The following is a 14,031-nucleotide window of genomic DNA, read 5'->3' on the forward strand; positions in this document are numbered from 1 at the left end:
ATAGTGTCCTCAAATGCTTATTTATTCTAAATATCTGATGAAAACACTTAAGTTTCAGGTATTTAAAGTTTTAGTGGAAACATGGACATTTAGGCGCAAAAAGGAACAAAAATGCTGAAAAGAATGAAGAAGCTAAAGCCTGAGCATCGCCAATCACGCTTGGCGATTCGTCGAAGGGACGCACTCCGCCTTTTGTTCCAGTACGCAAAGCCCTGAAGGAGAAGGATAAAAAAGGCGATGAAAGAAGCTGTCGGTGTTTCTCCGAATAGTTCCACGAAGTAGTACTATGTCTCCCAATGACACAAAGCACAACGATGCTGAAGGCTAGTGCAAGACGTCGACAAACTACATCAAATGGCGAATCACCGAGTCAATCGGTGATTCTGACTTACCTTATCGAATGATCTGCCATCACTATTTTCTGAAGTCTATAAATACTAAACTTTTTATTAATTTTAGAGAGTCGGACTATTATTATTTTTTTCACAATAGAATAGTATTTTTTTGATATATTTGCTCTAAGCTTGAGAGGGTTTTGGAGACTTGAAGGAGAAGAGGGTTTTAATCTTCAAGATTTGGAGTTGGGTCTCTTGGATTCTTCATTCTTGGCCTGTAACAAGACTTAAATATTCATACCCATTTGAATGCAAACTCATTTAGGTATAAATTTCTATCTCTTGCTAATGTCTAGCTAAAACCCCCATTCTTGGGGTGTGATTTAGCAAATATGTGTTGATATTATTGTTGGGTCTTGTTTGCTGATAGGTTAGATGCATTTTAATGGTAATTTGACCTAGTGGTTGTGGTTTAATTTAATAGATTTGTAGTTGCAAATACAAAACCACCAATGTGTTTTCGGCTTGCTCGAGAGAGAGGTTGTGAAACTAAGACCGCTATACTGATGGCCTAAGGAGTGGGTTGACATGAGGTTCAGCTCGAGAGGGTGAGCCCTAGTCCTATATCCTAACACTCAGCTCAAGAGAGTGAGTGGGATAAGGCATAGGCTGGCCTTCATGCGGCAAATGGGTGTTCGAGAGGAACCCATTTGAAACGGGGTAAGTTGCCCGAGAGGAAACTTATTTCCATATAAAACTTAGACTAGTCACTGTTAGCTTGCAAATTTCCTATCGAAAGCATGTACCCAACGATTTAAATCAATACATATTATGGTCACACCCTAAGAATCCCCTCTCACTCATAGATTTCTTTGTTGTTTTTACTGTTTTTGCTGCACTTGTGACAAAACCTCCATTTGATATTTGACACATTTGTGTCACCCCCTTTAATTTACAATATTTTCACTCGTTAATGTCTTTAGCTACGACTAATTAGAACTAAATTTTATTTTTCTATTAATTCTTAAAACCACTCTCTTGGGACACGACCCCAACCCTTGGTTGAGTTACTATATTATCGACGATCGTAGACACTCGTATCGAAGGTTAATGTCGTTGGTCACGAAAAGCATCAGTATCCCCTGGCAACAAGTCTGGCTTTATAACATTCAATATTACCATTAGAAGTGCTTTTGGTCTTGAAGACCCATCTACACCCGATTCTTTTAGATCTTTTTGGTAATTGAACAAGATCTCAGACTTTGTTGTATTGCATGAATTTTAACTCTTTATTCATGGTATCAATCCATTTATCAGACTCAGTGCTTTCTATGGCTTGTGAAAATGAAATTGGATCTTTATTAATTCCAATGTCAAAATCTGACTCTTGCAAATAAATCACATAATCATCTGAAATGGCTGATTTTCTTTCTCTTTGAGATTTTCTTAATGGCACTCTTTGTGGTTCATTTGCGTAAGATACTTGTGAGTTAGTTCCTTCTTGATGTGTTTCACCCAAATATTGTTCAACATTGTTAAAGTGTTCTTCAACAAGAGGAACAACATTTGTTATTGGTATGGAAGTAGGTACATTTATGGGAAATGAAATATTTACCCTTACCTTATTGATTTCCACACTTTGTCGTTCAACACTCCCAATAACTTCACCATTCTCAATGAATTTTGCATTACTGATTTCAATAGTTCTCAAACTATGATTTGGACAGGAAAACCAATCTTCTTTAGATTTCTCTGGATAGCCAATAAAGTAACCACTTACCATTAGAGAATCTAATTTCTTTTCATGTGGATAATAACTTTAAGTTCCACTTGACAACCCTAAACATGCAACTGTCTTAAACTAGGCTTCCTTCCACAGTTCAAAAGAGGTCTTTGGAACTGCCTTACTAGGAATCATTTTCAATAAATATACAACGGTTTTAAAGAGCATACATCCACAATGATTTGGGTAATGAGGAATTACTCATCATACTCCAAATCATATCCATAAGTGTTCGATTACGCCTTTCAGCAACACCATTTTGTAGGTGTTCCTGGAATAGTATACTGTGCACATATGCCATGTTATTCGAGGAATTTTGCAAATAGACCTGCACATTGTCCTGATTCATTATATTTTCTATAATATTCACCACCTCTATCTGACCTAATGATTTTCACTTTTATCTAATTGTCTTTCAACCCCATTAACGTACACTTTGAGAGCGTCTGTTGCTTGAAATTTTTTTCTTTCAACAAATAGATAAATTTATAACGTGAAAAATCATCGATAAAGGTGATAAAATATTTTTTCTCCACCAAAAGATGGAACATCAAAGGGTCCGCAAATATCAGTGTGTATAATTACAGGAAGCCGAGTGCTCCTTGTGGCACCTTTCTTGGTATTCTTGGTTTGCTTTCCTTTAATGCAATCCAAACAATATATCAAGATCAATAAAATTCAGATTCGGAAAAATCTCATTCTTTACTAATCTTTTTAATCTTTCTTTGGATATATGACCCAAATATTTATGCTACAAATAAGAAGAATTTTCATTTAGTGAGTGTCATTCCTTTCTACAGAAACGACACACATCGGCCTTGAGTTTCTTATGTGCATCCTGTGTAACTTTAGCAACCCATGAGGTTAATGGAATGACCTCCTTATTTCTTAAGTCTTGACTCCTCTTGAGTAAGCATACTGGACAATTCACTAACATCCCACTTATCCTTAATAGTGTTAGAGTTAATTTGGAATGGTCCATACTCATGAGGCAATGAGTTCAGAATAAACTGAACCAAGAAGGTGTCATCCACTTTCATCCTCAAGGTCGAAAGTCTTGCTGCAATGTTAGTCATCTCGATGATATAATTTTGCATACTGTGCGACCTATCAAACTTCATGGTCGTGAGTTCAGTCGTTAGTGTACTAGTGAGAGACTTATCAGCAGAACGAAAATGTTCTTCCACAAACTTCAGGTATTCCCTGACACTTTATGTTTGTGGAATAGTACTCTTAATGTTGTTAGCAACAATCATTCGCATGAACATAAGACTCAATATGTTATAGCGCTCCCATGATTTATGGAAAAACTTCTCATTCTCACTGCTCTTATAAGTAATGACAGTAAGTTTGTCATTTAGTAAAGTCAATTCAAGATCCATCACACCTAAGTGGAACTAGATTTGTTCATGTCATTCAGAGAAGTTCAATCCATTGAACACAGTAACAGACAAAGCATGTGAATGAAGAGGAATAACTGCAAATAGATATACATGCTCACAAATTAAAAAATAATGTAAATTCAGTAAAACGATAAAAGTGCATCGTAATTCTCCTTTGGGTAGATACTACGACACACTATCATAGTTTAAATGCCATTTTTTAATCTTTAATAGGAAATTAAATATTTTTAACCAAACATATACGACATCTTTGGATATACAATATATGTTTGATTGAAAATATTAATTTACCTCATAATGTTCACTATTCGTAGAATGATTAATTCACCTTTGGGTAAATTCTTAAGTTCTAGCAATAGTGAAAGTCAATTTATCTATTTATTTTTCAATGTAGGCATTTCATTAACTTTCATAAATAAATGACANCATCCTCCTCGCCTTAAGATAGGAAATAAACCTACCTTTTGGCGTTGCTGTAACTCCTTTCCATTCCCGAATTGCCTCTCCTGGAAAGTGGAATCTAACAATCTTTGTTCGACACTCAACATTAGCATAACAAGACGCTAACCAATCCATACCCATAATGACGTCAAAATCAACCATCTCTAACTCTACGAGATCTACAGAGGTCTGACGGACTATAATTTCTACCGTGCAACCTCAATAGACTCTCTTGGCAACAATAGACTCACCAACTAGGGTAGATACAATAAAGGGTCGATCTAATGGCTCTGCTACTGTACATAACTTCCCCGCAATAAATGGAGTCACATAAGACAGAGTAGATCCAGGATCTATCAAAGCATAAACACAATGGGAGCAAACAATTAATGTACCTGTCATAACATCTGGTGATGACTCTGAGTCCTGTCGGCCAACTAGTGAATATGTACGATTCTGGCCACTACTAGAACTAGATGCTCCCTCTCTGCCTCTGCCTCTACCTCTACCTGCTGAAGTCTGGGGTCCACGCCCTGTAGAATGTGCTGATGAAGAGGAACCTACTATTGACCTGGTCGACTGACCTATACCACCCTGACCTATGGTCGGGCAGTTTCTCCACACATGCCCCTCCTGTCCACAAGAATAACAACCTGTGTAACCCTGTTTACACCTCCCGAAATGCAGCCTACCACAAGTTGCGCAACGCGGCGGTGCTGTCCTAGCCTGGCCTGAGATTCTCTGCTGATGAGAGTCTGATGCTCGTGAGCCCTCACATAGGCCTGACTGTCCCTGACTATAAAATCTACTACCCTGGAACTGCTGTGGTGGAGGTCTAGGTGGCCTAATAAAATATCGGGGTATGGGACCACCTTGAAAATCTCCCTGCGAAACAGCGGGCCTAGGCCTCTTCTGTCTCTCTCTCTCGACCCTCTCACTCGTATACTGTAGATGTCGGTGATCCTCTATGCCCTGTGCGAAGGCCTGAATCCGTGAGATATCCATATTATCATTTAGCGCAGCGGTAGAACAAGCCTCGATATAGTCTGAGTCAGGCCCTCCCACAAATCTACGCACCCTGTCATGCATCGTATCAACAAATGCTGGTGCATATCTAGCCAATGAATCAAATCTCAGCCCGTACTCTCGGACACTCATGCCACCCTGTCGGAGGTTTAGAAACTGGTCCACCCGGCCATCCCTAATCTCTCGAGGCAAATAGTGATCTAGGAAAGCTTCTGTAAAGCTATCCCAAGTGGGTAGAGATGTATCTTTTTCCCTAGATCTCTCCCAACTTTCATACCACAATACTGCAACATCACGCAATCAAAATGCTGCTAACTCAACTTACTCAGTCGCTGAGGCATGCATGACTCTGAAGATCCTATGAAGCTGATCAACAAAGTGTTGAGGGTCTTCTCTGCGATCTGTTCTTGTAAACTGTGGAGGCTTTAAGGCAAGAAATTCACGAACTCTCAAACTTCCGGGCCCTTCAGAAGGTCCGGCAATATCTGGCGCAACTGGTTGGCACTGTGCAGCTACTAACTGTGCTAACATATATACTACACTCTTGAAATCCTGATCAGATGGAATAGGAGGAACTAGAGGTGGTACTGCTGGTGGAGCCGGAAGTTTTGTAGCCCTCGGAGGCTCCTGAAACTGTGGAGAAGCTATAGGGGGCTGAGAAGATGTCTCCCCCCGGGTCTCACAATGGACCACCTCCACTTGTGGTACTTTGTCGGTACCCTCACTAGCAGATGTGTCTAGACCCTGGCTAGTTGTGGTCTGTCTAGTGTCAGTCATCTCTATCTGCGTACAAGTATCAATTATAAGCCAGAAACCTCAATCCTTAAGACACCGCTCTATAGCACGAGGTGAGCAAAAGAAGGATAGTCATTCTAACATGCCCGGCAGCTTCTTGCTTATCGAATGTGGTGCACAACACATTTATAAACAAGACTCTACTAGACATGGCTTGCAGACTCCCTAGGATACGACGTTGCTCTGATACCAAGTTTGTCACGCCCCAAACTCAAGGGGCGCAACTGACTCCTAAAGACAAAACTAAGGCCCGAGCTGACCCTGCCGAACCATTTGCTACTAGCGCATGGCAGTCACGTGCAATTAAGAAAACAAACAAGTATATCTCGGCTTAAAACTAAGCCCTCGGCCGGCAAGGCCCCTGTCAACAGATCTACAAAAGAACCAGCTACTCCCAAGAGTTCATATAAAGAAATATCCAATTAGCACAGAAATCCTGATTGGGCCGTCGAGGCCACCATGATATTTATACCAAAACTAAAAACAGGTAAATATCAGTACAATACATCAAACATCTCACAAGCTTCAGCAACCCAACAACATAGGCCAACATGGCCATAACGTAGCTATAAACCCCACACACTAGTCTGCAAGCCTCTAAGAGTAGTAAAGACTGGTGGGACAGGGCCCCAGCCTACCCATGAGAATATATACAACAAAAGGTAACAAACCTCCCAACTCTGGCAGCTCCGGAGGAAAGGGGCTGACCAATTGGATAAAAGTCAATCCTACTGATATGGAGGTCTACCCGGTCATCTGTCAGGACCTGCATGCATGAATGCAGCGCCCCCAAGGCAATGGGGTGTCAGTACAAAATAATGTACAGAGTATGAAAGGCAATAGACTATGATGCGGTATCCTGATATACTGGAATAATCTGATAAATAAATTAAGGATAAGATAATTGTACTGACCTGCTTCTAAATCGAAATTTATCAAAAATAATAAAACAACAACCTAACCAAGCCCCCATAAGCTCGGTAGGTACAAACAACACACAAGACCACCTACTCAGGCCCCCATAAGCCCGGAAGGTGCCAATCAGCCTGTATACCGCTATCGGTAGTCCCCTAGCCCCGCAGGCAGTCACATAGCCCTCTTAGGCATCAACATAGCTTATAGACAACTCATAGCCCTCTTAGGCAATGACATGGCCCTGTAGAAACACATAACCTTCTTAGGCGTCAACATATATCCATGTAGGCAACTCATAGCCCATCTAGGCATCAATATAGCCCCGTAGGCAACTCATAGCCCTTTTAGGCATCCATATAGCCCTGTAGGCAGAACATAGCTCTGCTAGGCATAGATCACCTTCCTGCAGCTAACAGTAATGGCTCAAAGGCAACAATAACAATCCAACAGCTAAAACTGAGCAATTTAGTTATAGGCAACCTATACAAATAGCCTCTAAGTCGTGTCCCACATACGAATGTTACTACTGAATAAGAATCCCGATAAGAGAGGATTATACGCACTTGACCAACCAACAATCAACAGTAATGGCTATAAGTATAACAACGATAACAACTTAATTACATTGCTCCTAAGCTTTAAGGAAACATGCCATAGGAAGAGAATAGCCTTAACATACCTTTTTCGCTAAATTTACGTGGCCTAAAGACTTTAACTCATAACTCCCTCGATACTACAACAGGGTAGGACCATAATCAACACACAAAATAAAAGATACCATGACAATACAATAAAAGATATGTATTTCCGTCGCAAATTGCTATTTGCTGCTTATAAAAGCTAGAGTCGATGAAAGAAGGGTCTTACCTCGATCTTAGGTTCGTAATTCACCTCAAAACCTTCAAATATACTCAAACCCCTGCTGTCCCAACACTAAAATGTGATATGCTACGCAATCAATAAAACAAATTATACCACGATGATGAGCCCAACGCGTAGAACAACTTTCGTCAAGGACTTACGTCGAGAAAATCTATATTTCACTTGATCCTAAAAATGGGTTTCTATGTTTTCTCTGTATATTTAGTTTAAAATGAAGAAAAAAACTCGAAGAAGAAGATATATACAACTTTCCACCGACCTAGGGCCCCACCTCACGTGCCTGCTTGTGCAGTTCCACGAAAATGCGAATATCTCTCTATTCTGAAGTCGTATGAATAAACGGTTTGATACGTTGAAAACTAGACTCGTAGACCTTCGATTCAATAGTTTGTGGGCTCCATAACTCTTTATATATTGGGATAAATCCTCCAAGATATTTGACCCTAATTTCAGAGAAATCTTTAAGAAGGAACTTACGATAACTTCCGCCAACTTTTATTTTGCCACTTACCTAACTTCAAAACTTTAGGTGCAACACTTGAACACTTAAAATAGGACATACCAGATCATTCTTAATTTATTACTCACCCTCCTTGTCTTTCCACAAAGATATGAGTTAATTTAGACGTTTTGAAAAGTCGGGGTGTTACAGAAAATTTAAATGAATCAAATCCCTAAATATAAGGCAAAAATCAAGGAGTGTATTTATGTTTAATTGATTTCATTTTATTACTGAAATAACAAATTCATTAATATTATTAATAAAAGACAAAAACATGTATATCATGGTTATGTGATTTGATTATTTTCATTTTATTACTCTTAAAATAATAAATTCATCAATTTAATATATTTATTATCAATATTTAATGTATCCAACAAACTAAACACTTAGGTACATCTATGTACAGTTGCACTTGAACACATACATTTATATGTGTAACAACCCGAACCGTCGTTATTTAGGAAAGGAAAAACGTCGGGAGAACTGGGCCCATCATCCCGCCAGAGCGAGACAGATGCTGCTAGGGCGATGGCGCTCCAGCGGAACAGGGAGTGCCAGAGCGGGATAGTCAGGGCGAACTTAAATGACGCTAAGCCTTATTTTCTCCTTTTTCTCAAAACACCAAAAACAGGCGAGTATCACCCCAAAAACCCTCAAAAGGCTGCTCTAGGCTTGGGAAGGAAGGAGAAAGTGATTTCTAGCGCGAGGTTGACGATAGCTTGCGGATTTCCAGCCAAATCCACCGTCTCGTCTTCCGGAGGCTAGGATTGGAGCTAAAATTCCGTGCAGCTGCTTGGCTCCAGGTAGACTAGGTTTATTTAATTAAGTAGCCTTAAATCCGTATTCACTGTGTAGTATATTGTTAATTGGCGGTAGAATTCATGAGTAGGCCTACGGTTATGGAAACATGGATGATTATATATATAATGTCAGTTGTTGAATAAGATGGACACCGTAGAAGGAAACCTTGTCCTGTGGGATAGGTCTAGAAGATGTTTCGACTTCTAGTTTTTTGTTATGCATGCTTATTATTGGTCCCATGTTATGTGTACATGAATGAGGCTAGAGAAACGTGAACCGAACTCACAGAAATGACTAATTATGAATAATTACATGCCATAAACCTATCACTTGATTTATGATTTGAGTATTGTTTATTATGAATGTTATTGTGATTGTGCTGATTGGATCGGGTGTCACGCTTCGACACATATATTGGATCGGGTGTCACATTCCGACACACTAACAGTTTGAGTGTGGGTTCCATGAGAGAACCATTGGTGACTACTATGTTCATATCTACATTGGATGTTGGGAGTTAGTATGGTGCTCCTGAATGATAATTGAATTATGCATTCTCTATATGTGAATTTTACCATGTCGTGTTTACTTGTAACATATCTCGTTATTAAATGAACTGTAAATGGTCGGGCCCCACCGGGATGTGGTATGATCAGTGGGGACTGAGGTTCCAAGTGTCATTATGTATTACTTAGAGAGGATGTTTGTGTTCTTAAAAGTGGAGAAGTGGGGAGGTGTTTGTATCGTAAATGTTAAGCAGCGAGGTCTTACTTGGGAAGGAGATTCGTATTGAAACGGTTAGCGAGCCTTCATAGCATGTACTATGGGGTAAAGGGTTGAGTGGTGATGTGGAATAAATAAATGTGTGTCGTGAGGGGTTGACTGAATTGGTAGTGATGGTATTTGAGGTCTCCTCTATGAGATAAGATGGGTAAGTCATGATCAAGAGCGGAGAGAGTAAGGGGTTAGAGTCAAGTATACTAGTGGGATTTAAGGTGTTCGGGAATGGTAAGGGCAAGAGGATAAGAGTTGAAGGGTGTACGGTTTTATTGCATGTTTACTGCTAGTCAATTTCCTTATAATATGCGGTGGGTATCGAGTTGATCGATGATGCGTACCAGTATGTGTGGTTTGTACTGATACTACTCTTGCTATGTCTTTTTGGCATAGTCTGGTTGCAGGGTCAGTGATGTTTCATAGGTGAAGACGAAGACAATCTCCAACAACTCTTATTTTCCTTCCATGTGGTGGGAGCTGCGTCATTTGTATTATGTTACATGTCTTGTAAATCTTAGAAGCTCTTGTACCTGTTTAGACTAGATCCCTGGGGTGTTAATTACTTTTCAAGTCTTAACTTGAATCGTTGAAAAAACTCTTTCTTTTGTATAAATCTCATGAATGTTATTTTATCTCCAGATTTCTTAATCTTCCGCATGTCTTTAACTGTTTGAAAATTGAGGGTTATCCTACTTAGGTGTTAGAGTAGGTGTCTGCACGACCCGATGGATTGGGTCGTGACAATATGTATCATGAACGCATACTATAGACTTTGATAAGATAGACACAAATACATTCAGACGTATCATGAAGACATATTAATCTCTTATTCCATATGAACAAGTAGACTATGATACATGGGCGCACAAGTACATTCATATGAATTATAAAAGTATCTAGTATTAATTTCACGTATTTGTTATATGTATCTAATATTAAGTTCATGTATCTATTTATATGATCTAGTATTAATTCATGTATCTATTTATAATTTGATGTATCAAGTATCAATTTCATATGTTATATCCAAAACTATGTATCTCTGATACATGGTAAGCAGATACATTTTATTATGTGTATCTAAATATGGAATGTAACTGAAATGCATGAATTTAGGAACAATCATGACTATAGGGTATTTGTCATATCATTAATCTAAAAAAGTAAAAAAAAATTAAAATTCTTCCTTTTTTTTGGCATCTCAAATTTGTTTTCATAGATACATATAATCTTAACTCAAATACATAAACTATTAACTAGATATATGAATAATTATTTTTTAGATACATGTACACCTAGTACCCTTCGTTTATCAGCGCCACCCCCGTTGCCCGTTTCCTCGCCATCATGAAATCGTCATCTCTGATAAAAGCTCCACCAAACTAGCAGGAAACTTTTCGTTCTTCGTTCCGCTTTTTTCCTCACCATCAAAAACTTAGCGAGCCATCTAAACCCCAACAATACTATTTTGGACGATAACAGTGAAAAATAGGGCTAAATAACTAATAAATGTGTATAACTTTCAAAAATTGAAAGTGAAAAAATTGAACTATATCTCAGATATATGACTTTGAATGATGGTTGAATAGTTACGAACCTCTATATATAGTGTTGTTGTTCCAAAATTGATTTTCAGAGCTTTAATGGAGAAATCGTGTTGGGGAGGATGAATGAAGCTAGTTACTGATGATGAAGGATAAAATTGTAACGATCGATTCCCGTCGTTATAAAAAATCCAATGGGGAAAATTTTGTGCCGAAAAACTTTTCCATAGTAACTTGAAATTTCTCAACCTAGTTCAGATTTGGATGAAATCGGAGTCAGTAAAGTCTAGAAAAATCTGGTAACAATTGAGTGATCTAATTATGATTTTGATCACAAGAGTAGATAGTTAAGACGTTAATAAACCCGTACGACTTTACAAAATTAAATCTGGGCGAGTAGAACTCTCGAAACTGATCTTAGTGTGAATGGGTAGTTTATGAGTGTCATGGGATGAAGGTGTGTTGTGAAATAGGGGTTTGAGACACCAATTACGACGTTCTGTCTCCGCACTAGCCGCCAGGGCGGGGCCGCTGTGGTGGGATGGGTGCTACCAAAGCGGGCCAATCGCGACTTAAGTAAAAAATAAACCTCAAAAACATTTTATTCTGTACTTTTTGACTTTGAGAGCTAGGAGACGACCCCAAGTGTTTTCTTGATCATTTTTCACCATTCTTGAGGCTAAAGGTAAGATTTTAACTCCCCGAATCCATATTTTTATTTGGTAAATGTAATCTAACGGGTAATTATCGATGGGGGAGGGGGGTTTGATTTGGAAATTATGGTGGAGAAGCCCTAATATGGGTATGAGGATCAAAGGTTTGACCTCGGATTGATATTATTGTTTATGATCCGGGTAATTAGGTGTTGTTTATTGATCCTCACGCTATTATAATTGTTTGTAGACTAAGAACAAGCGGAATGAGTTCTGAAAGGAAAGAATCAAATTTCTTAGGGGATTCAAGCTTGTTTCGAGGTAGGTGATGGTTGTGATTTCATGTTGTGTGATGTATGTTTGTTCTTGCTTCATTATAATACATGTATGTATGCGAATATTGCATTATTGATCGCACTAATTGTAAATGATGATAGATGAATGAAGAATGCCATGAATCATGACTTGATTGTATGATTATGAAAATGTACTTTGTGATTGTGGCTTGTTGAATGGATCGAGTCTTGCGTTCCGACACACTAACTTCGATCAGTTATCACGTTCCGGCATAAACATTGGATCGGATACCACGTTTCGGTACACTAATAGTTTGGGTTTGGGTTCCATGAGAGGACCATTGACTTGACATAATTGTATATCTTAAAAATTGTGAAATGCTCCGTTGTTCGTAAGTGATGTTGATATTGTATATGTTCGGTGTATGCATGTTATTGTTATGTTTTATTGACTTACGTATGTTGCACTTATTGGGATAGCCGTGTGATCCTACCAGTACACTATTGTTGTGTACTAATACTGCACTTGCTCTTTTCTTGTTGAGTACAGGGCAGCTATCGGCGACTATTGACAGACCTCGTTTAGAAGATCAGTGATCGTTCGAATTCAAAGGTGACCAATTCTTCCGGGCTGCCATGAGTTCTCTTTTGTTTAAGTCCACATTTTCGGACTTAGACTTTCTAGTTAGTTATTCCTATGTTAGTTTGGGGTTGTACCCCTTCTTGTTTAGACTTGGTGAACTTTAGATGTTTTGGTACATTGACTTTCAGGTTCTAGGTATTACTTTCGCATTTGTTTTGGTTGTTAGACTTTGTTTGGATTTTATGAGAACTCCCTATTTCTTTCCTTAGCATTTAAACCAGCTTCTGTAACTTTAAATGCCTTAGTTTTGATTAAGTTGTGTAGTTCTTTGGTTAGATAATAATTATTAATGGTTCTCCCACCGGAGTGTTAGGGTGGGTGTCAATCATGATGGTCTGAGTCGTGACAAAGTTGGTATCAGAGCCTCGGTTCGTTGATCTCGATGTACCAAAACGAGTTTAGTAGAGTCTTGCAGAATGGTACGGAGACGTCTATACTTTTCTTCGAGAGACTATAAGACTTTAGGAAATCTCTCTATTTTATCTTGTCTCTTTTCATGCTATAACTTGATTACAATTGGCATCTAGCGATTCAAATTGGTATCTAACCTCCTTCACTCTTATGTCCTAAGATGGTTAACACTAGGTTCAACTGCGTCAGGCCCGTAGCTCCTGTCAATACTCCAGCTGAGGAATCTGGAGCGAGACGTCGCGATTGAGGAAGGGGTAGAAGAAGAGCTAGGGTAGAGGCTGAGGAAGGGTGGCGCCTACTAGGGATGGAGCACCGGTTGGAAATGCTCCTAGAAATGAGGCCCCTCCTGCGCACCATGNAATGGATCGAGTGTTGCGTTCTGACACACTAACTTGGATCAGTTGCCACGTTCCGGCATAAACATTGGATCGGATACCACGTTTCGGTACACTAACAGTTTGGGTTTGGGTTCCAGGAGAGGACCATTGACTTGACATAATTGTATATCTTGAAAATTGTGAAATGCTCTGTTATTCGTAAGTGATGTTGATATTGTATACGTTCGGTGTATGCATGTTATTGTTATGTTTTATTGACTTACGTATGTTGCACTTATTGGGATAGCCGTGTGATCCTACCAGTACACTGTTGTTGTGTACTAATACTACATTTGCTCTTTTCTTGTTGAGTACATGGCATCTACCGATGGCTATTGACAGACCTCGTTTAGAAGATCAGTGATCGTTCGAATTCAAGGGTGACCAATTCTTTCGGGCTGCCATGAGTTCTCTTTTGTTTAAGTCCACATTTTCGGACTTAGA

Source organism: Solanum stenotomum, chromosome 12 (assembly GCF_019186545.1).
Source record: "Solanum stenotomum isolate F172 chromosome 12, ASM1918654v1, whole genome shotgun sequence".
Taxonomy (NCBI): Eukaryota; Viridiplantae; Streptophyta; class Magnoliopsida; order Solanales; family Solanaceae; genus Solanum; species Solanum stenotomum.